Source organism: Oryctolagus cuniculus, chromosome X (assembly GCF_051225735.1).
Source record: "Oryctolagus cuniculus isolate XC-2025 breed Fujian yellow rabbit chromosome X, ASM5122573v1, whole genome shotgun sequence".
In the NCBI taxonomy this organism is placed as follows: domain Eukaryota; kingdom Metazoa; phylum Chordata; class Mammalia; order Lagomorpha; family Leporidae; genus Oryctolagus; species Oryctolagus cuniculus.
Genome location: NC_142888.1, coordinates 79143333 through 79169328, shown reverse-complemented (window position 1 = coordinate 79169328; position 25996 = coordinate 79143333). Strand labels below are relative to the sequence as shown.

The 25996-nt window shown below is 40.3% G+C and overlaps 2 pseudogenes; one reads left to right on the top strand and one right to left on the bottom strand.

Moving 5' to 3' along the window:
* Positions 1-11899, bottom strand: part of LOC127484811 (phosphatidylinositol N-acetylglucosaminyltransferase subunit C-like) — a 155261-nt pseudogene extending 143362 nt beyond the window's left edge.
* Positions 11900-12081: 182 nt separating this feature from the next.
* Positions 12082-17941, top strand: LOC103351935 (CCR4-NOT transcription complex subunit 3 pseudogene; annotated as a pseudogene).
* The last annotated feature ends 8055 nt before the right edge of the window (positions 17942-25996 follow it).

Sequence of the window (25996 nt, the reverse complement as noted above, 5' to 3'; positions counted from 1 at the left end):
ACTAATTCCATTTCTTCTCAAACTATTCAGAACAATCAAAAAAGATGGAATCCTCCCAAATTCTTTCTATGAAGCCAGCATCACCTTAATCCCTAAGGCAGAGAAAGATGCAGCATTGAAAGAAAATTATAGATCAATATCCCTGATTGTGGGGAGCAACTGGGAGCAACTCGGACTAGACTAAGTTACTGGAATTAAGACTTATTCTATGCATCTGCTCTCCCACAATATGGCTCTGAGAAGGGAGTAACAGCTTCTACACAGCTGCCTCCAGTTCAACCAATAAACTGTAGGACCTGTTCCTGATTGGAGGAGAGCAGTGTACTCGGCATGTGGGTAGCAGAGTTGGGATTGGTGGAAGAGAACTATAAAGGAGGAGAGAGACAACATGCACCAGGAATATCTATCTGAAGGAACACCTGTGCAGCCCCTGAGAGAGCCGGCCGGCGGTGTGCCGCTCCCCTGCGGAAGTGGGGAATGTGGCAGGGGGAACCGCCCTTCCACGGAGGTGGAAGGGTCGGTAGCCCACCCGGGAAGAACCAGCAGCAAACCCGAGGAGGGCCGAGCAGACAAAAGAACAGCGCAGGGTCCTGTGTCGTTCCTTCACGAAGACGGGGAGCGACATAATGGTGCCGTGACTCGGATATGAAGCCTAGGCAGGGTTTAGTGTCGTTCCTCCATGAAGAGGGGGAGCGACATAATGGTGCCATGACTCGGATAGGAAGCCTAGGCAGGGTTTAGTGTCGTTCCTCCATGAAGAGGGGGAGCGACATAATGGTGCCGTGACTCGGATAGGAAACCTAGGAGGGAAGAAGCAGGAAGAAGCAGGAAAATACTGGAGAGAGAGACTAGTAAAGAGCCTACGGAAAAGCCGGACAGAAAAGGTGCCGGAAGAAGCTATTGAAAGCCTAGGCATAGACTCGGATACGGACTGTGGGAAAGAAGTTAGGATTTAAAGTGAAAGCAAGAAGAAACTTAGACTCAGATACAGACTGCAGGTTGAAAGTGAAAGTGAAACCTAGAAGAAACTTAGACTCGGATACGGACTGTGGGGAGAAGCACAGTGACTCCTGTTGTTGATTTAATAATTGACACTTTATTTATGACGTCAGTGATCACCCGAGGCTCTTGTCATGAACTGCTAAGTCTATGGAAGCCTCCTGAGTCCACAAACTCAGACATTTTTCAGACAATGCCATAATCAAAGTGGAAATTCTCTCCTCCCTTCAGAGAAAGGTACCTCCTTCTTTGATGGCCCGTTCTTTCCGCTGGGATCTCTCTCATAGAGTTCTTTCACATAGGTCATTTTTGCCACAGTTCTTGGCTTTCCATGCCTGAAATGCTTCATGGGCTTTTTAGCTGGATCTGAATGACTTAAGGGCTGAATCTGAGGCCAGAGTGCTATTTATGACTTGCTTTGGGAGAGCAATGGGAGAAAGAGTAGGGGTGATTGGATTAAGATGGCAAAGCAGGGAAGGAGTTTACTGCTCTAGTCTGGAAGACAGTTTTTAAAAAATGTAAAGAGTGCAGTCTCAGGGAAAAGCAGAGGAAACTGTACACAAATTAGAGGGATACGGCGAACCTACATGGAGAGCGTGGATGTGCACAACTCAGGACCCCAGTAGCCTAGAGCCCTTGCACCAGTGTTGGAGAGTGAAGTGAGACCAGAGTACAGGAAGAGCCTAGAGGGAATCTGGCTTGGATCCCTGTGGGGGATAGTGCACCTGCCAAACTAGAGTAGAAAAAACAAGGGGGAGGCACATTTCTCTCTCCCTGATCACCCTGCAATGGTGTCCTATAAAAAGCTGATAGAAAGCAGATGACAATTGGACATATGAAACAACTGCGCCAACACATGTCCATGCCCAGCAACCAGCCAGGTGGAGACTCCAGAGTCTCGTGTAGAGAACAGACAGGGGGCTGGGTGCTCATGACTGTGGGAGGCTTTTGTGCTGCAACTGTGAAAATTCTGAAGCTGTGGGAGAGGATCAGACTTTAACACAAAAACTGTCAAAAGAGATGAAGAAGGGCACTATGTAGTGATTAAGGGATCATGCTTATAAATGTATATGTACCTAATTACAGGGCACCTGGCTATTTAAAAGGTATATTAAAGGATCTAAATGGAGACATAGCCTCAAACACAATAGTAATGGGGGATTTCAATACCCCACTTTCAGCAATGGAATGATCAACCAGACAGAGAATCAGCAAGGAAGCAACAGAGTTAATTGACACTACAGACCAATTGGACCTAACAGATATCTACAGAACTTTTCATCCTGCAGTTGCAGAATATGCATTCATCTCAGCAGTGCATAGAACTTTCTCTAGGATTGACCACATGCTAGGCCATAAAGCAAGTCTCAGCAAATTCAAAAAAAAATCAAAATCATACCAAGCATTTTCTCAGACCACATGGAATGAAGCTGGAAATCAGCAACTCAGGAATCTCTAGAACTTCTGCAAACACATGGAGACTGAAAAACATGCTCCTGAATGAACAGTGGGTCATAGAAGAAATCAAAAGAGAAATCAAAAATTTCTGGAAACAAATGAAGACAATAATACAACATATCAAAACCTATGGGTTTTAACACAGCAAAAGCAGTGTTAAAAGGAAAGTTTATTACAATTGGTGCCTACATCAAGAAATTGGAAAGGCACCAAACAAATGAGCTGTCAATGCATCTCAAGGATCTAGAAAAACAACAGCAAAACAAACCCAAAGCTAGTAGGAGAAAAGAAGTAATTAAACTGAGAGAAGAAATTTCAAAAAAATTCAAAAAATTGAAAATTTCAAAAAATTGAAACAAAAAAAGTTACAAAAGGTCAGCAAAACAAAGAGCTGATTTTTTGAAAAAATAAACAAAGTTGACACACCTTGGCCCAACTAACAAAAAAGGAGAGAGACCCCAGAGGCACAGGGATTACATAAAATTCAGAAGCTCCTGTACTGCAAAATAAAAACTCAAGAAAGTGAAGAGGCAACTGACAGTATGAGGGAAATTGTTAGCAAACTCTCGACTGATAAAGAATTAATATCCAGAATCTATAAAGAGCAAGAAACTTAACAACAAAAAAATAAACAAACCAGTGAAAAAATGGGTAAAGGACTTAAACAGACATTTTTCAAAAGAAGAAATCCAAATGGCCAACAGATACATGAAAAAACGTTGAGGATCACTACTGTCAGGGAAGTGCAAATCAAAACCATAATGAGGTTTTACTTCACCCCAGTTAGAATGGCTTTCATACAGAAATCCACAAACAACAAATGCTGGCAAGGATGTGGGGGAAACTGTACACTAATCCACTGTTGGTGGGAATGTAAACTGGTAAAGCCACTATGGAAGACAGTATGGAGACACCTCAATAATCTTAATATAGACCTACCCTGTGAACCAGCCATCCCACTCCTGGGAATTTATCCAAGGTAAATAAAATCAGCAAATAAAAGAGTTATCTGCATTCTCATGTTTATTGCAGCTCAATTCACAATAGCTAAGACATGGAATCAACCTAAATGTCCATCAACCAAAGAGTGTTTAAAACCCTGAAAAAAAAGCCTATGGGATATGTAAACTATGGAATACTACACAGTGTTAAAAAATGAAATCCAATCATCTGCAACAAAATGGATAAATCTGGACATCATACTTAATGAAATAAGCCAGTCCCAAAGGGACAAATACCATATGTTCTCCCTGATCTGTGATTTTTAATAGAGCACCTAAAAGAAATTCTGTAGAAGTGAAATTGACATTTTGAGAAGCAGTAAATTGAACAGCCCTTGTCTCAACTGTCGAATAACAGTTTTTTTCCTTCTTCATACTATTTGTTGAACTCTTTAGTTAACAAATAGTTAATCATATGTGTGTAAAGTCAATTGAAATTGATCTCAGTAAAAAATAAGAGTGGGAATAAGAGAGGGAGGAGGAAGTTTATACTGTAAAGCTGTATAGTTCTGCATACATTCCTATGGACTTACTTCTAAGGGTAAATTTAAAAATTTGCCATGGGGACAATAGGTCTGATCTGATTTCATCATCATTTAAAAAAAATCATCTATTATTTTTCACTTTATGTTTCTGTGTGAGAGCAAACTGTTGAAATCCTTACTTAATGTATACTAAGCTGATCTTCTGTATATTAAGATAATCGAAAATGAATCTTGATGTGAATGGAAGGGGAGAGGGAGTGGGAAAGGGGAGGGTAGTGGGTGGGAGGGACGGTATGTGGGGGAAGCCATTGTAATGCATAAATCGTACTTTGGAAATTTATATTCATTAAATAAAAGTTAAAAAAAATTTGCCATGGGACCCCAAATCCATTTAGCTATGTGGCAAAAATGCCATATTAAGTGTTAAAGTGATCATCTGGATAGGATTAAGTGTTAAAGGGACCATATAAATAAGATCAGGTGTCTGGCAATAATAATAGTTAGAACTAAAAAGGAGAAAACGTTCCAACATGGCAATTAGTCCACACAGCAGACTCATAAAATGACAATAGCTTTTTTTTTTTTTTTTTTTTTTTTTTTTTTTTTGACAGGCAGAGTGGACAGTGAGAGAGAGACAGAGAGAGAAAGGTCTTCCTTTTGCCGTTGGTTCACCCTCCAATGGCCGCCGCTGCAGCCGGCGCACCGCGCTGATCCTGGCAGGAGCCAGGAGCCAGGTGCTTTTCCTGGTCTCCCATGGGGTGCAGGGCCCAAGCACCTGGGCCATCCTCCACTGCACTCCCTGGCCATAGCAGAGAGCTGGCCTGGAAGAGGGGCGACCGGGACAGAATCCGGCGCCCCCACCGGGTCTAGAACCCGGTGTGCCGGCGCCGCAAGGTGGAGGATTAGCCTATTGAGCCACGGCGCCGGCTTAGACAATAGCTTTAAATTGCACTCTGACCTCAGAATCAGCCCTTAGAATCAGCCCTTAAGGCATTCTGGTCTGGTTGAAAAGTCCATGAGAGCATTTCAGGCATGAAAAGCCAAGAACTGTGGCAAAAGATGTCCTACATGAATTATCTCTGTGAGACCCCAGTGGAAAGAAGTGACCATCAAAGAAGGATGCACTTTTCTCTGAAGGGAGGAGAGAACTCACACTTTGCTTATGGCCTTGTCTAAACACTAATGGAGATTATGGATTCAAAAGGTTTCCATAGCCTTGGCAGCTCATGTCAAGAGCCTCGAGTGATCACTGATGTAATACATAAGGGTGTTAATTGTTAAATTAACAACAGGAGTCACTGTGCATTTTACTTCCCATGCAGGACCTCTGATCTCAATGAATTGTACTATGTTAATTAACTGTAAAATTTGTTCTCAAATAGTTTTGTGTATGTATATGCACATGTGTGCAAATTGTTGAAATTTTAGTATAGAATTGGTTTCCTGTGTATAAAGTTAGTTGAAAATGAATCTTAATGGAGAATGGGACTGGGAATGGGAGAGGGAGGAGGAGGAGGAGGGGTGGGAGTACAGGTAGGAGGGCGGGTATGGTGAGAAAAATAACTATATTCTTAAAAGTTCTACTTATGAAATTTGCAGTCTTTAAATAAAATATTTCTTTTGGGAAAAAAAAGAAAGAGGATGGACGACAGAGAAGTTTAGAGAGAACGTCTCACTTCTGAGGTATGTACGTTTACTCTCTCATTTCAAAGTAGTCAACATCCCAAAGTGTCATATTTTGGAGTATCATATTCTTAGCTTAGAGCTTACAGAGATTTAAATTCTTTGGAGAAGCTTGTTGCTGATTTTTAACAATATACTCTGCCTTCTTCTTGACATTGCTAATAAAGCTACCACATAAAATATTGTAATAGATCATTTCTATATGTTTAATTTACTTCCAACTCTTGCTCCAGTTTTCCAGTTTCCAAGAGGAACTTACCAAAAGCAGAATTCAGGGCTCATTATGTCAACAATTTTATTCTTAGCCATAGGTATTGCCCACCCCTGCTCTCCACTGCCCCATGCTCTACAACCACACTCAGAGCTTTCAGGAAAAGCAGTTCCTTCCACAACCAGTAGAAAGTAGGGGTCCACTATCATTTAATGGTAAGTGTGCTTCCTAAAAGTGAAATGGTTTTATGCTTCAAAATTAATAAATATTAGTGGATAAAAAACATAAAAAAGGTCCCGCAATCTTTAGCTCTTACCTTTCCCTTCAACATTTTTAAATAGCGTCTTTTCTCCCCCAGCACTCCTAGTGGGTATTTCAGCAACATTCTCTCCCATTTTAACCTCACACTACACTACTGTGATAAGACGAATGGAGTCTAGTCATCCTATACAATAGAAGAGGAGTAAAAAATCCAATTTGCTAGCAATAGAAGTCCAAATGCTTAGACATGTGCTAACGGTAGCATAGTGTACCAAAGGACCAAAGAAGCATCTTCCTCCTCTAGGAAAGAAGAGGACCTCAAAATTTAGTCTCCTCTGTTAAGTATGTAAGGCATCATCCTTAAGAGAAAATATTGATTTAAAAAATTGGAATAACATTTGCCCAAACTTAAGGTCACTAGTCGTACCTAATCTGACATTTTCTGAACATAAAAAAGAAAAATATAACTATTGAACGTATTTGTAACTGTCCTACCCAAATTTAAGGTATTCATGTAATTCTAACATTGTGCCTATTGGCCCATCTGTTCAGTGGACACTTGCCTGCTGACAAAACGATATTGTGAGAATAAATTTGCCCTTTTGATGAATCTAAACAATTACTGCTACTCCCCTCTTTGGCTTGATATAACAAGAGCCCTGGAGAGATATATAATTATTTCTACAAACCTAATGCTTTCCATTTTCTGAATTGAAGCAAAACCCATTGAATTTGCAGAGTATGTCCCTGAAGCAAAAAAGTAACAGCTGGGCCCTCTTTAATAATGGGTCTACAGCACTGAAAAACAAAATCCAGCATTTAAACTGCACAAATGAGTGACTAACAGGGCTTTATGTCTCACACAGTACAGGAGTCATCCTTCAATAGTGAATTTTTTTTATTGTGATGAAAGTAGGACGTAAAAGGAATTCTAGGGCTCTGTTTCAGAAAATGTGTGCCTTATGTTCATTGACAACTTCTGGAGAGGCAAGGAAACAAGTAAATAAAATGAGTCAAACATCTATTCCATCTTTCAGAAAGACATACAATTGCATAATTTCAAATGAATGAAAATGCACGTATGCACTATTTTAGATGTAAGTAATCATAACTGGTGTCATAAGAATTTTCCAAAACTCATGGGAAAAACAGTAATAATACTTTTGTTTTACAAACTCACTAATATATTTTAATCAACTATTAAGTTCTCAAATTTGCACATATGAAGATGCTTCAAAAAAGTTCATGGAAAGTGGAATTAAAAGAGAAGTGGTGCAAAAATTTGAAACCCATGCATTTCCAGGAGTCTTCAAAGCGTTCATGGAAAATGCATATTCTGAAAAAGGTATACGTAGGTTTCAAAATTTTTGTACCAAAATAAACATATCTTAATTCCATTTTCCACAAACGCTTTGAAATTCCTTCATGCATCAGAACCACCTGAAGGGCTGATTAAACCACAAATTGCTGGACCTCAAACTCAGAGTTTTTTTATTTGATGAATCCAAAGTGACACTCAAGAATTTGTATTTCTAACAAGTTTGCTGTTTGCCAAAGACTTCCATAGATAACACTTGAAAAAAATCACTGGATTAGAAAAAAACATCATTGACACTAACAAGCGTAATCATATAAACTCATAATTGTTTAGCTTAAGACTGTATTTTCTTTTAAGATTTTATATATCTATTTGAGAGGTAGAGTTACAGAGAGAGGAGGACACAGGAAGAAAGGACTTCCATCTGCTCGTTCACTACCCAAATGGCTGCAATGGCAGGAGCCAGACTGGACTGAAGTCAGGATCCAGGAGCTTCTACCGGGTCTTCCAAGGTCCAAGCACCTGGGACATCTTCCACTGTCTTCCTAGGCCATAGCAGAGAGTTGGATCAGAAGTGGAGCAGCCAGGACTGGAAGCAGCACCTATATGGGTTGCAAGCACTGCAGGTGGTGGCCTTACTAGCTACACCACTGTGCCAGCCAGCCCTAAGACTGTATTTTAACTTTCTAATGGAAGATATGTCTTCTCATGTGCCATTCTGAATGTTTTTCTGGTACGACAGAAAGAAATCAATATCCCTTGTTTTATTATTTTTGAAACTTTTTAAAGATTTATTTTTTTATTTTATTTTATTTTATTTTATTTATTTATTTATTTATTTATTTTGAGAGAGAGAGAGACAGAGAGAAAGGTCTTCCCTCCATTGGTTCCCCCCCACAAATGGTTGCCACGGCCAGCGCGCTGTGCCAATCCAAAGCCAGGAGCCAGGCGCTTCCTCCTGGTCTCCCATGGGGTGCAGGGCCCAAGGACTTGGGCCATTCTCCACTGCCTTCCCGGGCCACAGCAGAGAGCCGGACCGGAAGAGGAGCAACAGGGACAGAACCGGCGCCCCAACCGGGACCAGAACCCGGGGTGCTGGCGCCGCAGGCGGAGGATTGGCCCAGTGAGCTGCAGCACCGGCCCTTAAAGATTTATTTATTTAAAAGGCAGAGTTAGAGAGAGAGAGAGAGAGAGAGAGAGAGAGACAGAGACAGAGAAACATCTTCCATCCACTGCTTCACTCCTCAAATGGCCACAACAGCCGGGGCTGGGCCAGGTCAAAGCCAGGAGCCAGGAAATTCTTCTGGGTCTCCCACACAGGTGCCAGGGTCCAAGCACTTTTGTCATCTTCTACTGCTTTCTTAGACACATTAACAGGGAGCTGGATCAGAAGTGGAACAGCTGGGACTCAAACCGGTGCCCATATGGGATGCTGGCACTGCAGCCTATGGCTTAACATGCTATGCCACACTGCCAGCCCCAATATCTCTTGTTTTAGAAATAAGAAAATTGAGACATAGCTTATGAGACTATTTAAAATAGATATGATAGTTCCTCCTTGAAGTCTCTCCCACCATCACAAAAAATACATAAAACATATAAGAAGTGAATGAGCAAAGACTTTAATAGAGGGACTACTGTAATAGTGGCATATTGACTGTTGAGTGGTACTCAAAGATCAGCAAAGCACCTAGGCAAGGACTACTAGACACCTGGGAAAGGAAGGGGGTAACCTCAAACTACCAGGATATCTGAAACTTAACAAACTGCATCAAATTTTGTAAGAACAGGGAAATTGAGACAGGAAAACATTGTGTGGAGTGGAGCTCTGGGCCTGAGATGGCTCAAACAAATTAGAGTGCAAGAAATTCACTTGAGTTTAAGTGTCCATCTTAAAACAGCCTAACATTATACCAAGCATAAGCTTTGATCAGTTTTGTCACTCTCTAGCTGACAGGGATATTCATGTAAGTAAAGGTTGCAATCTTCTATTTCATAGGACTTTCTGTCTCTAACTGAGGTTAAGTTGAATCACAGAAGTTGGACCAAGCAGTGTAATACTTGGCAGTTCTTTTCACCCATCTCCTATTGTATAGTAACAGTTTTGAGGATAAAAAAGTAAAAACTCTATCAACAAGCCAAGTTCTCATCTGACTTTTCTTTAAGTATATTTTCAATATAAAATAATATGAGAGGTAGTGATAAAATAGTTTTTGCCAAGTCATATATTTCAGAAATTTTTCCTATAGAACCAAGATTTAATAATTATCAACAATAACTTATGATAAAAGCTTTCACAAAATAATTTCCACATATACATACATATATTTGTACATAATCTTTTATCATAATTATTTTATGGGTATTCACATGAAGTTTTATAATTTAGAGAACTCTCAAACTGGAAAGATTAGAATTATAGATCTGAAATAAGAGCTGAATCCTACAAAACTGAATAAAGTAAATACCCCTAACCTCTAAATGGCCTAAATCTTGATGTTGACTTCAGTTTGGCAATATTCCCAATCGGTCTGCTGTGGTCATCAGCATCCATCATGTCAGCAGTCTCAATCAACATACCAGCAATGTTACAGTCTGGTTCAAGTACTTTCTATAGACACAATGAGAATACAGTCACACAGGATCTGTCACATTTATTCCTCAGCCTCTTTGTGATATTGTCAGAAAGAATGACAAACAAAATACAAGAAGGAACTGGAAGAGGTCAGTAAAAATTCTGGTGTGTTAACAATTCAATTCAATTATGAAATAATCACAATTATTTTCTTTGGGCCAATTTTACTTACATTTTAGCATGAATAACTCAAGTTGTTTTCTTGTACTTAATTATAGGTTATACATTAGAAGTATATGACATACAATTTTCTAAAACTGTATTTATTAAGAAAGAAATGCTGGCATAGAGCAATCAGTTTTGCTTATGCGTTAGTGTCTGCTGCTGAGGAAATAAGACATAAGCTGGATGTTCCTGTGCCTTAGTTAAATATTCTTTAATTTCAATAATCATGAGTGATTTACTCCTGCAAATCACAGAAATACACATAGGAAACAGAAATTATTAAAAGCTACATACATACAACATAAATAATAGAATAACTGAAAAAAAAAACAAATTAAAAAAAAACTGTAGAAAAGTGGATGTTTGGCATAGCAAAGAGGACACCACTGGAAATACGTGCATGCCATACCCAGTGCCTGGGATCAAGTCCCAGCTCTGCTCCTGATTCCAGCTTTCTGCTAACTCCCTGGGAAGAATCACAGAACGGCTCAAATATTATGATCCCTGCCACATATATGGGAGACTGGAATTGAGTTCCAGGCTTCTGGTTTCAGCCAGGCCCCGCTCTAGTTGTTGCAGGCATTTGGGGAATGAACCAGCAGATAAGGACTCTCTGGCTCAGCCTCTTTGTTTTTCAAGCAAATAAAATCATATTTAAGAAAATATTTAAGAACTATACAAATAATATGATAACTATATGCACACATAATAAGTGTCAAGAAATGGAGTAGTAGAGATGATAAATGCTGCCAGAATTCTGAAGCCAATGAGATTATTCCCTTGGCCTGTTGTTTCTGGGAAAAGGTAGGGCACACTTTAAAGAATATAGGTAACTTAGATAAATTTATATTAGATTGGAAGAGTAATAAATTGGAGCATTACAGAGAACAAAACTATACTAGGCATGTTCAGAATCAATTTGACACAAGGAGAACGTTAACATAAATATAGCAAGAGAAGAATTAGAAACATTAGCTTCTGTTGTGCTAGGACATTGTCTACACCCTTATCCTGGCCAATTTTCTGTTTTCTTAGGGCTTAATGGAGAGATATAGACAGGTGGGAGCTCAGGACACACTCCCTCAAAATGCAACTGTGGGAGAGCAGAATATGCCACCCCAACCTATGCTTCTTTGGAAAATGTCCAGCTGGTTATTTTGAGAAGCTATGGACACAGGAGTAGCTCTGGATATAAAGGGAATCTGTATCAAGAAGAGGACTCTGACACATCTTTATTAACCTAAGAGATTTTTAAAAATCTACATAACAAGTCAACCTTTATTCACCATATATTTCCTCCATTTACCCTCATATACTTGCCTCCACTATCCCTAGAAGATCCAAGTTCCTATTATTTTCTGTAGCTCAGAATGCTAAATAAACTTCAATCATATGATCCTTTCCAAGTTGTGCGTTTTTCCAATATATAGCATAGAATAGCATAATGTTGTGTCTTATAGTAGATAAGAAGAAAGAAAGGGAATACTACTAAGGAAATAAAAGAGTTGGTGGGTGCCTGTATGTGGAACTGATGTGTACTTAGGTAGGGAGTTAGTGAGGATCAAGGAGCTAAGAGGCTTCCAACAATCTCCTTGCCATAACCTTGCACTGCTAAAAACCCTACACCTTTCTGTGCCCATTCAGCACACTCACTTTCCCATAATGCACCTGAGCCCTCTTCATCATGCAGAAGATGCCATGATGAACATATATATATTGTGCTCCACATGGAGATGCCATGAAATCTTTGCAGAGATCATCACAACCTCTGAACCCCACCCAAAGTCCACTCCATTTGTGTATTCAATTGGAATACCACCTCCTACTAAATCAAGGGGGTGACTGAACTGGGGTGGGGAACGATCATGGGCATGAAGTTGTCCACATTCCCTTCTGAGTGGTTACTATGTCCTTAATCTCACTGAATCAATCTTGTTCCCATTCTTATACCTTACGCTTTGAATTCATCTCTTATGTTGAGACAAGAACCTGGAATAAATCAAGCTAGGGGATCCTTCTGAACCTCTACAACAGAACCAGAGTTTTTGTCTTTTTTGGGGGGAAACTCTATTCTTATATTTAGGAAAGCATGGCATTGAGGAGTCTCCCAGTGCATGTGATCAGGTGTTATAGAATCACTAGGTGACAGATAAAGAAAACAAGGCACAGAAAAACAAAGTGATTGCCTGGAATTACATCTATATTTTGGAATCATTGCTAAGGCTAAATTCAGAGTCTATTGACTCTCAGATCTGTACTCATTCCAAGACTTAATTTCCCACCAGGTTTCTCCCTATCTATAGAGGCATTAAAAATATATTTCAGGGCCAGCTCTGTGGCATAGTGGGTAAAGACACTGCTCGCAGTGCCAGCATCCCATATGTGCACCAGTTTAAGTCTCAGCTACTCCACTTCTGATCCAGCTCCCTGCTGATATACCTGGAAAAGCAGCAGAGGATGGCCCAAGTACTTAGACCCCTGCACACACATGGGAGACATCTAAGAAGCTCCTGGCTCCCATCTCCTGGCTACTGGCATTGTCCTGGCCCTCTTTAAGCCATTACAGTCATTTGGGGAGTGAATCAGCAGATGGAAGATCTTTCTGTCTCTCCCTTCTCCTGCCCCTCCCCCCATAATTCTTCCTTTCAAATAAATAAGACTAAAAAATATATAAAAATAAATATTTCACACATAGACAGGGAATAACTTTACATTTGAGCTTGTTTAACATAAATTTGATCAGCGTATTATTTTACATTAAAGTTTTTGAAAAGGACAGTTCTTGACCTGCTGTTCCTGCCAACTGATTGTCTGATGATATATTTTGAGAACAACATTGCATTGATTGGGCAAGAGGCTCTCACTAGATCTCTTTGGAGAAGAAGCTAGAATGGTAAGAAGCACTAAAAGAAAGTATGACAGAAATAATCTATTCTTTAAAGAAAAAGGTATCAGTATTTACTATCTATTGGCATTCTATATGTTGTATTTATTTGGCATAAGAGAGAGAAAGGAGAGAAGGACATATCCATAAAGATCATTTTAAGGCCGGCGCCGCGGCTCACTAGGCTAATCCTCCGCCTAGCGGCGCCGGCACACCCGGTTCTAGTCCCGGTCGGGGCGCCGGATTCTGTCCCGCTTGCCCCTCTTCCAGGCCAGCTCTCTGCTGTGGCCAGGGAGTGCAGTGGAGGATGGCCCAAGTGCTTGGGCCCTGCACCCCATGGGAGACCAGGAAAAGCACCTGGCTCCTGGCTCCTGCCATCGGATCAGCGCGGTGCGCCGGCCGCAGCGCGCCGGCCGCGGCGGCCATTGGAGGGTGAACCAACGGCAAAGGAAGACCTTTCTCTCTGTCTCTCTCTCTCACTGTCCACTCTGCCTGTCAAAAAAAAAAAAAAGATCATTTTAAAATGCTGATGAATATTTCTGCAAGGATTGCATTCAGAGTTTGGACACTTTAAAACACATTAAAGGCCAATTTATTGCTCTCAAGAAGTTAGGCATCGAAGAAGAGATAAAATTGGTTCTAAGAGTAACATTTACTTAAAGTGTAATTTCAAGGCTAGAAGAGAATTTCTGTTACAAATTGCCTGGACTTGGGCCGGCGCCATGGCTCACTATGTTAATCCTCTGCCTGTGGTGCTGGCATCCCATGTGGGCACCGGGTTCTAGTCCTGGTTGCTCCTCTTCCACTCCAGCTCTCTGTTGTGGCCTGAGATAGCAGTGGAGGAGGATGGCCCAAGTCCTTGGGCCCCTGCACCTGCATGGAAGACCAGGAAGAAACTCCTGGCTCCTGGCTTTAGATCGGCATAGCTCTGGCTGTTGCGGCCATTTGGGGAGTGAATCAACGGAAGAAAGACCTTTCTCTCTGTCTCTCTCTCACTGTCTGTAAACTCCACCTGTAAAATAAATTTTTAAAAAATAGCCTGGACTTATTTTTATCTAACACCTGTTGGGGTTTGTGGCTTGTGCTGTTATTACACCACAAGCCATGCCAGTTCCATTTTGGAACGGTTGTAGTTATAAGTATTCATCCTATTATATGAAATCTATACATAATTTTGATCTATATTTGGCCTTTTCCCTCTAGCTATGTGCAAAAAAATCTTATCAACAGTTTCCATTTATAGTCCTCATAAATATGAAGACAACAATCACATACTCTCCTTAACTTCTCTTTTTCAAACTAATCTCCCACAGTTCCCCAGTTCTTTTTCAAGAGACACAAGTTTTTTTATCATTCCCCATTCTGTTCATCCTGCAATGGATACAGATCTACTGAGCCAATCTCTTGGGACCAGCGCTGTGGCATAGCGGGTAAAGCCACCGCTTCCAGTGCCGGTATTCCATACAGGATCTGGTTCGATTCTGGCTGCCCCACTTCCAATCCAGCTCTCTGCTATGGCCTGGGAAAGCAGTAGAAGATGGCCCAAGTTCTTGGACCCCTGCACCCACGTGGGAGACCTGGAAGAAGCTCTTGGCTCCAGGCTGCAAATTGGCACAGCTCTGGCCATTACAGCCAACTGGGGCGTGAACCAGAGGATGGAAGACCTCTCCCTCTCTCTGTTTTTCCTTCTCTCTGTGTGTAACTCTGACTTTCAAATAAATAATTCTTTAAAAATTATTCAATCTCTTTTCCCTAAGGCTGCTAAAAGAATATGCCTTGGACATTTCACTATTTGAACCTAAGAACAGGACTCTTTATTTATCAAAATAAATATAGTATTTTATATGTATATAAAATACTATAGTATTTTATACTATAGTATAATATAGTATATAGTATTTATAGTATTTTATACTATAGCATAAAATATATATACTATATATGTACTAGTATACCATAGTATATGTATGTATACTATATATACTATATACAGTATATATACTATTAGTATACATACTATATATACTAATAGTATATATATAGTATATATACTATATATACTAAAGTATATATGGTATATATACACTATAGTATATATACTACATATACTATATATAGTATATACTATCTATACTATACTATATATATGCTATACTATATATTATATATCATATATACTATAGTATATATAGTATATACACAATATATACTATATACTATATATACTATATACAGTATATATACTATATATACACTATACTATATACAGTATATATACTATATATACTCTCTATATATACTATATATAGTATATATACTGTATATAGTATAGTATATAGAGTATATATGAATAGTATATAGTATATATATACTATAGTGTATATATATACCATATATATACCATACATATACTATAGTATATATACTATTATATAATGCTATATATTATATATACTATTAGTATATACTATATATACTATATATTATATACATTCTATTATATATAGCATGCATATATGATATATATATTATACATATACTATATGTACATAAAATACTATAGTATTATATATGTATATAAAATACTACAGTATTTTCTTTTTTTTAATTTTACAGGTAGAGTTACAGACAGTGAGAGAGACAGAGAGAAAGGTCTTCCTTCCATTGGTTCACTCCCCAAATGGCCGCAGTGGCCGGAGCTATGCTGATCCAAAGCCAGGAGCCAGGAGCTTCTTCCTGGTTTCCCATGCGGGTGCAGGGGCCCAAGCACTTGGGCCCTCCTCCATTGCCTTCCTGGGCCACAGCAGAGAGCTGGACTGGAAGAGGAGCAACCAGGACTAGAATCCGGCAACCATATGGGATGCTGGTGCCGGAGGTGGAGATTAACCAAGTGAGCCACGGAGCCAGCCCCTTATTTTCTTTTCTTTTCTTTCTTTTTTTTTTTTTTTTTTTTGACAGACAGAGTTAGTGAGAGAAAGAGAGAGATACACAGAAAAAAGGTTTTCCTTTTTCTGTTGGTTCACCCTCCAAAGGGCTGCTGCGGCAGGCGTGCAGCGCCGATCCGAAGCCAGGACCCAGGTGCTTCCTCCTGGTCTCCCATGCGGGAGCAGGACCCAAGCACTTGGGCCATCCTCCACTGCACTCCTGGGCCACAGCAGAGAGCTGGACTGGAAGAGGAGCAACCGGGACAGAATCCGGCACCCCAAATGGGACTAGAACCCAGGGTGCCGGCGCTGCAGGTGGAGGATTAGCCAAGTGAGCTGCGGCGCCGGCCAGCCCTTATTTTCTTTATTTAAGAAACTGTCAGCTAAGTTTTTAGGGAGGTAAGGAAATAATCAAACTGAAATAACACAAACAGATATTGGTTACCTTCACTGCTGGTGATGTTTTGTAAGGGTCCACGAGTAAGGGGAGAAGAGAAACTCTCAAGTTGCTGCAGTGGCATTAGTGACTGAAATCCATGGAAAGTATTTTTAGAGGTAACTGCTGCTCCCTATATTAGCAGTGACTCAACTCTTCTCTGTCTCTGCTTCTACTATTCCTATAGTTCCTGATAAGCTTTTCCTCTTTTCCCACATTTAGACTCATCCAAACATACATCTCATTCATTTAGCCAATCACCAAATGTTATAGAGAATCTTTATTAGCTTATATGATGATTCAGGCTTCTTCATAGATGGCTGTCCAATTTTTAGATTGTTGCCGTTATTTCAGATGTCACTATCAAGTCTAAATATCTGTGGCTTATGCCCCATGGAGTTTGGTTTATTGCACAGGGAAAGACTCAGAATGAAGCTGTGGCAGCAATAGCAGTGCAGGTGGAGGCTCTGGGAAGCAAAATGGTACCACCAGTTATAGCTCCGTTGTGGCAGGCAGCCCTGCAGAGGTGGCCTCGTGCAGCAGCAGGGGCAGCAGTGCCAGCAGCCAGGCTCTGGGAGCCACCTTGGTCCCCCACAACCCACTGCCCAGCACCTTGAAGGAGCACAGTGCAGTAGCCCCAGCAGGTGCTGGGGGCGTGGCCCCAGGCTCAGGGAATACCTGGGGGAGGAGGGGACCCAGCCTCCTGGTGCCACTGCCTGTGAACTCCCCTCCCAGCTCCCCGATGCCCAGCTTCAGTGAGGCCAAGGCAGCCAGTGCTCTGCTCAATGGGCCCCCGCAGTTCACCACCACCTCAGAAATCAAGGCCTCCGAGCCTCTGAGCTCCTTGAAGTCCATGGCGGAGCGGGCAGCCATCAGCTCTGGCACCAAGGACCCTGTGCTAGCGCTGCACCTGACCGAGCCAGACATCATCCTGAACAGCACATCCGCGCCTCCAGCCTAGGCCCAGCCACCCCTGCAGCTGTCAGAGGTGAACATACCGCTGTCGCTGGGTGTGTGTCCCCTGGGACCTGTGCCCCTCACCAAGGAGCAGCTCTACCAGCAAGCCATGGAGGAGGCCGCCTGGCACCACATGCCCCACCCCTCCGACTCTGAGAGCACCTGGCAGTACCTTCCCAGGAACCCCTGCCCAACGCTCCTCTACCACCACCAGATGCCCGCCCCCACATTCAAACACTGTGGAGTTCTACCAACGCCTGTCAACCGAGACACTCTTCTTCATCTTCTACTATCTGGAGGGTACTAAGGCACAGTACCTGGCAGCGAAGGCCCTGAAGAAGCAGTCGTGGCGATTCCACATCAAGTACATGATGTGGTTCCAGAGGCACGAGGATCTGAAGACCACCATCGACGAGTTTGAGCAGGGCACCTATATCTACTTTGACTACGAAAAGTGGGGCCAGAGGAAGAAGGAAGGCTTCACTTTTGAGTACTGCTACCTGGAGGACAGAGACATCCAGTGACACCGGCCCCCACCCCCTCCCCCGCATGCCGACCCCTGCCCAGGTGAGGGCTCTGCCCTGGAGACTGGGGTAGACCCCAGGCCATGGAGCATCCCCTCCCTGAGGAAGCAGGGAGGAGCCGGGAGACTTTCTCTTCCTCTCAGCCCCTCCCTGGAGACCCAGGGGCAAGGGCTGGCCCCTCCTCCGCTCCCCAGTGAGGGACATTTTTTGGTAAGCCTATTTTCATTTTGGAAAATATTTATGAATAAATAGTTTTATATGAAAAAATGTCTAATTAAACAATCCATCACATATACCTGAAGTCCGAATTTTAAATGTTCTCAATTTTGCTTTTAAGTTACTCAGAATCATCATTTGTATGTTATTTCACTCAGTAATCATTAGGTGGCAAGAAAAAAAAAATTTCCCATCTAGTTTAAGTTAGTTTAATTGAAAAGGGAAATTGATGAGAAGGATATAGGATTATCTTACTGAGAATCATTGATAGGAGCTAAATCTAGACCTCATGAGAAATTTTCCAAAGTAGGAAACTACCAGAATCTCTCTCCCTCCCTCTTTCTCTCTCTCTCTCTCTCTCTCTCTCTCTCTCGCCATATAATCTAAGATATGAGTCTCTCTCTGCATTGGTTTTAATTTTCTCTCTCTTTAGACTGCATCAACTTATACATGAACCTTAACAGCATACTCAAAATAATGTACTTAACTCCATATATAGTGTCTATAACTAACTGAGCCAGTTGCTTCAGTGTTCCGTGATTTATCCAGCCTCGCCATTGGATTGGTTTCTGCTGAATCAAGTCCAATCATTTGTAGTAAGCAAACGGTGAGATCTCATAATACAAACATATACAAACGTGGCTGTGAAGAGCCAGCCCTTGGGAAAGAGTGGTTCTCACAGAAGAGAGTAATTCCAAAATGCATCAACTACAATATGCCCCTTTCAGTTTAGAGAGTATTGTCCTTGACAAGACATTTCACTATAACAGATTGACAAATAATAAATAAGTACATGAAAAGATGATCAGCGTTATTAGTGATTAGTGAGGTACAAGTTAAAACCACATACTTACATGTATTAGAATCGAGGAAAAACTCATGGAAGACTGTATAGCAAAATGATACAACCACTTTAGAAAACCACTTTGTAGTTTATTACAAATTTAAAATACATTTCATCATCAGAAATTAAGGCCTATGTCTTCAGAAAACATACATGAATGTAGATAGTAGTTTAATTCATAATCAAAAAAGCAAGTTAGAAATAACCCAAAATATACCCTAGCTAGTAAGTTAACAAGCAATTTGTGGTAAATCTGTAACACAGAACACACTTAGCAGCAAAAAGGAAGAAGCTACTGAAATAAGCAATGCATGGATCCACTTCAAAAACATTATATCAAGTGAAAGAAGCCAGAATAAAAATACTACATTCTGTATTTAAATGTTATGAGAGTCTGTTTAAAGCAAAACTATAGAGACAGAGTACAGATCAGATGTTGCCAGGAGCTTGGAAAAGGAGGTGTTATGGATTACAAACGTGCAGAAGAGAATATTTAGACATGATGGAAATTTGGTTGTTGTGATGGTTATTTAATTTTATCCATTTTTCACAATCAAAACTGTGCACCAAAAAGATAAGATTTTATTCTATGTACATTTTGCTTTGATAAAACACATTTAAGAAAAATGTTATTTTCCTTGGTATGGAAGTCAGAAGGAAAGCAAAATTGCAGTGCTTATTAGTGCAGCGTTTAGAATGCCAGTTCATTTAATATCATTAAGCCAAAGGGGAATTGTCCTTAGGCTTCACAGTTTCCCCAGCAATAAGCCTGCTGGCCTCCAAGCTATTGGATACCCAACCTTAGAACCTCTGCTACAAACCATTTGTTTGTTCATTCAGTACTTACTAAACACATCTTTAAAATAGCATGAGTAGGGACCAGCGCTGTGGCGTAGCGGGTAAAGTCGCTGCCTGCAGTGCCAGCATCCCATATGGGCACCCGTTTGAGTCCTGGCTGATCCACTTCCGATCCAGCTTTCTTCTATGGCCTGGGAAAGCAGTAGATGATGGCCCAAGTCCTTGGGCCCCTGCAACCACATGGGAAACCCAGAAGAAGCTCCTGGGGCTCCTGGCTTTGGACCGGCATAGCTCCAGCCATTGCAGCCATCTGGGAAGTGAACCAGTGGATAGAAGACCTCTCTCTCTCTCTCTCTCTCTCTCTCTCTCTCTGTGTGTGTGTGTGTAACTCAGACTTTCAAATAAATTAATAAATCTTAAAAAAATCATGAGTATTAGATTGTTCATTAAATTGAACTTGGACAAAATCTGTACCTGTCTCCTCTATCTGTATATTGTTGTCTTTTAACTTATCAACATTGCTATCCACTCTCAGCGCCCTATTCTTCCCATGTCCACTTTTCCACTTCATGAGCAGGATGTAGGAAAGAATCCTACTTTAAATGATGGCAATATGACAGGGCTATTATGACGATTGTAGAGATAAAAAACAAAGGTTTTTCTTGTATCTCATTACTTAATATGTAATATAAGTATAATTAAGTTTTCCTTTTGGTGAAATATGTCTTCATATATAATTATATCTTATTTAATAAAGAAATATTATTATTATTACTATTTCTGGGATCCAATACAAATAACATTGTTCTGAGTTTTAAAACCAAGTACTGTTAGTACACTTGCTATTTGCTATGTTACGTTACTTTAGTCACTATTCCTGTGGGAAATAGTGTGCACTGAGATGTATTTATCTTTTTTGAATTGTTGCTTCTCCACTCTCTGATTTTCAATTTCACAATTTATAATAAATATAAGCAGCTCCTTATAGCTTATTCTTTCATGCTGAAAACACATTCATATGTGCAAAAGCTATTTTTAAAATCCATTAAAATGTTATTCGGTAAACATTTTATGTTTATGAACTAAAATGGTGCTTCCATGCACTGGCATTTAGTATTGTTGAGCTTGATGGTACTGAGTTTATTTACTTTCAAAACTCCATTTCTATATAGAAAAGGCTTTGGTGACATTTTAAGAAAGAAGCAAATAGAATAACAAATCTAATGTAATTTACAGGTACTGTTCTATTGGCAATAATCTATTTATTTGTTTCTTGGCATATTTTCTCATAGGAAAGCAACCATCTGTATATTTAGCAATCAGCAGAGGACTGTATTTTGATAAGACAGAAGATAGTAACTAGTAAAATTATGAATTATAAACTATTTATAATGCAAACAAATAAGTTAATTATTTAGCTAGCTAGTCATGCCTTTATTAGCATTATTTTTTTTTAAGATTTATTTATTTATTTGAAAGTCAGGATTACACAGAGAGAGGAGAGGCAGAGAGAGAGGTCCTCCATCTGATGGTTCACTCCCCAATTGGCCACAAGACTGGAGCTTTGCCAATCCGAAGCCAGGAGACAGGAGCTTCTTCCGGGTCTCCCATGTAGGTGCAGGAGCCCAAGGCCTTGGGCCATCTTCTACTGCTTTCCCAGGCCATAGCAGAGAGCTGGATTGGAAGTGGAGCAGCCGGGTCCCGAACCAGCGGCCATATGGATGCCGGCGCTTCAGGCCAGGGCATTAACCCGATGCACCACAGCACCAACCCTCTTTATTAGCATTATTAACAGTAGGCATTAAGGGCTAATGTTGCGGCCACTTGCAATGCCTGCATCTCACATGGGTGTGCATTTGATTCCTAGTTGCTCCGTTTCTTACCCAGCTCCCTGTTAATGTGCCAGGAAAAGCAGCAGAAGATGGTCTCAGTAACTGGGCTGCTGACACTCATGTGGGAGACTCAGATGGAGTTACAAGCTCCTGGCTTCAGCCTAGTCTGGTCCTGGTTGTGGCGGCCATTTGGGAGTGGAGCAGCAGATGGAAGATCTCTTTCCTTCTCTCCTTCTCTGTAACTCTGCCTGTCAAATAAATAAATAAATAAATTTTTTTTCTTAAAGAGTAACCATTAATAAATAATGATTTTAAAAAGCAGGGCATTTTCACAAATGAGATAAAAATTCACACTTTTTTATTTTGTAAAAAAGCAATATAGTTTAAAAGAAACTCCTATTTGAAAAGGTACACAGTCAACTCTATTACTACCTAGAGAATAGAAATTTCTAAATATTATTTTATGATAAAAATTAATACAGTGTAACAACTAGACAATGGTCTTGGTAAATGAAAGCTATATTAAATGTTCATTTGTTAATGTAGTTGTTTCTGCAAGGCCTTCTTGGCCCAAATATGATTTTCATTTTTATTTCCTGAATCCTTGCATAGTCAGTATTACATCTGACTAGAATGAAATGCCTGATACCAGAAAACAAATGCTAGAGAATAATGTCTTTAAGAGCTTGGCTTTCAATGTCATGGACCATTGTCTATATGTGCCATTTACAAGCTTTATTATATTAAACAAGTTACTTAAACATCCATATCTGAAAATGGGAGATACTCTCAGTATACCACACATGATCATTACAAAGAATAGGTTTACAAAACAAAAAATATTGGGGCCGGTGCCATGGCTCACTTGATTAATCCTCCGCCTGCTGCCCCGGCATCCCATATGGGCACCGGGTTCTAGTCCCAGCTGCACCTCTTTCAGTCCAGCTCTCTGCTGTGGCCCGGGAAGGGAGTGGAGGATGTCCCAGGTGCTTGGGCCTCTGTACCTGCATGGGAGACCAGGAGGAGGCTCCTGACTCCTGGCTTCAGATCGGCGTAGCTCCAGCCGTAGCGGCCATTTTGGGGTGTGAACCAACGTAAGGAAGACCTTTCTCTCTCTCTCTCTCTCTCTCTCTCTCTCACTGTGTAACTCTATCTGAAAAAAAAAAAAAACTAAACTAAACAAAACAAAAAATATTATATGAAGGCTGAATTGAATGTTCCATAAATGATAGTTTAAAAAATAATAGTACCAATGTGGTTGATATTTTTATGCTATGTGTTTATGGCACATTTCCTTCAAAGTAAATGAAGCAGACTACATACTTTTCAGTTTTTAAATAAGCAACAATCTGTGTTTTTCTGAGGCAAGGAGTTTAATTTAAAAAAAAAAAAGAATCAGCCATTTCTTTGAAAGGCAGAGTTACAGACAGGAGAGGGAGAGTGAGAGGGAGAGAGAGAGAGAGAGAGAGCCTTCCATCCGCTGGTTCACTCCCAGATGGCCACAACAGCCACAGCTGATTGATTCAAAGCCAGGAGTCTCCCACGTGGATGCACGGAACAAGCACTTGAGCCATCCTCCACTGCTTTCCCAGGCCATTAGCAGGGAGCTATATTGGAAGAGCAGCAGCCGGTATTCAAACCAGCACCCATATGGGATGCCAGCTCCTCAGGTGGAGGTCTAACCTATTACACCACAGCACTGGCCCCAGAAGTTTTATTTTGAACCCAGCTTCCCCCCCCATTCCTTTCTACAAAGAAACAACATTATTGAGATCTTTGTTTGAAGGTAAGAATGTCCTACTAAAACCCCATTCAGTTGTTCAGAAGTGATCTGTCCCTAATATTTTGAAATACTGCTATCTGTTGATGGATAGAGACTACTGTTTTATTCTTAGGACCCACTGCAAGTCTTTTCCTTAGCAGCAACATGAACAAAAATCACTATATAACTTCCTAGCATTTTGATAATATTTTATACTTATTTCTCAGAATTTCTTTTTTAAGCATTTTATTTATTTATTTATTTGAGAGGTAGAGTTACAGACAAAGATGGAGACACAAAGAAAAAGGTCTTTCATCCCCATCCCCTGGATCACTCCCTAAATGGCCACAACTGGCCAGAGCTGGGCCAATCCAAAGCCAGGAGCCATGAGCTTCTTCTGAGTCCCCACACAGGTGCAGGGGCCCAAGTTCTTGGGCCATGTTCTACTGCTTTCCCAGGCCATAAGCAGAGAGTTGGATCAGAAGAGCAGCAGGGATAAGAACCCTTGTCCATATAGAATGCTGGCACTGCAAGCAAAGCTTAGCCTACTATGTTACAGCACTGGCTCCTAGAATTTCTAATAAAAGTTGGGAAGCTGAGATTCCTAGTTTTGTTGGGCAACATTAAATATAGCTTGTAGCCCCAGGCATTGCCTTCAAATTTCACTTACTTATCAACCCTTAATTTTGACACTGTGTAAAACAGTATTCACTTCAGTGAGCCAAGTTTTCAGACTTCATTTTAATTCTCACATTTTACTTGTAATTTTAGTTTGAATCCCATTACCTTCAGGTCATATAATGTATTATCCAATATGTTTCACTTAAGTGACCCAAAATTCAATGTAAATTCCTGTTATCATCCATGAAGGTAAAATAAAAAGAAGTGCTGACTTAATAAGACCTACAAAAATTCATGCTACAAAGATTAGGTAAAGTTTAATGGACAAACTTGGCTGTCTTCCTCTAAATTGGTTAAGATTGATCAAGGAAAAGCTGCATTTTACTTCAATTTAATTCCAGTTAGCCTTGTAATCACATTTTGGAGTCATAGTGTATAAATGAGCAGGGTACGTTGGCATAATATTAAAAATTTCTATTTAGTACAATTCATTTTTAAATGCTAAATATGCTTTATTTTGAATTAAAAAGCACATTTTCTGCTTGTATTTTCAAGATCATGTTTTCTCATATATATATTTCAGTTAGGAAATAGGATATGAAAAGGGGAAAGCTCATATTTTGTAGCTTTTCAGTACAGTCACACACGTACCATAATTATGTATTAAATGTCTCTTTTTTTTTTTTTTATTTTTGATAGGCAGAGTGGACAGTGAGAGAGAGAGACAGAGAGAGAAAGGTCTTCCTTTGCCGTTGGTTCACCCTCCAATGGCCGCTGCTGCAGCCGGCGCACCGCGCTGATCCTGGCAGGAGCCAGGAGCCAGGTGCTTTTTCCTGGTCTCCCATGGGGTGCAGGGCCCAAGCACCTGGGCCATCCTCCACTGCACTCCCTGGCCATAGCAGAGAGCTGGCCTGGAAGAGGGGCAACCGGGACAGAATCCGGCGCCCCGACCGGGACTAGAACCCGGTGTGCCGGCGCCGCAAGGTGGAGGATTAGCCTATTGAGCCACGGCGCCGGCTTTAAATGTCTCTTTAATGTGGGAATTTCTTGGACCTATTCTAGGACCTCTGGAATGTTTTATTTAACACCTTAATCTATTGCAGGTGAACCCATACTCTTGCTTCCTAGGTCTGCAGTGACCTGTAGGATATGGAAGAGGTATGGATTATACATCCTAGGAACTCACCATTCCTGTGTTTTGTCTGTATCCAGTAAGGCTACCAATTCTGTTGAGATTTCACATACATGATTAGCATTGAGGTTGTCTCCTTAATATATGGGGATGGAGGAAACAGCTATAGGATGAATGGAAAATACACTTTTTCCTAAACAAAAATAGGTCAGGAGCTATGTTTTCAAAATTAAAACATTAAATCTAGATTTACCAAGACTTTTACTACTCAAAAATATCCAGCACAGAAATTCAAAGAAATGATAAAATAAGCATTTTTATTTGTCTAAATAATGCTTATAGTTTATAAATCAGTGTCACATTCTCTATTTCCTCTGCTATTCAACAATAAATTCTGCTAGCATAAGTATACAGAAAAAAATTTACCTAGTTATATAGTTAGGTAAGAAAAAGAAATAAAAGGCACCAAATTGCCAAAGAAAAACTAAGGTTATGAAGACACCATCTTCTATATAGGAAATCCTAAGGAATCTACTAAAAAATTATCAATGCTAGCTTCAACAATATTAAAAGGTACAAAGTCAATCAATATACAGAAATCAATTATATTTCTATATACTTTCAATGAATAATTCAAAGTTAAAATTAAAAAAAATTCATTTATAATAGCATCAAAATATAAAACACTGAAGAATAAATTTAACAAAAGCAGCAACAATGCATATACTCTGAAAACTACAACATTTTGCTGTAAGTAATTTCAGTGGAAAACATTTCAAGTTCCTTTATTAGAATACTTAATATTATTCAAGTGGCAATATTCTTCAAGTAAATCTACAGATTCAATGTA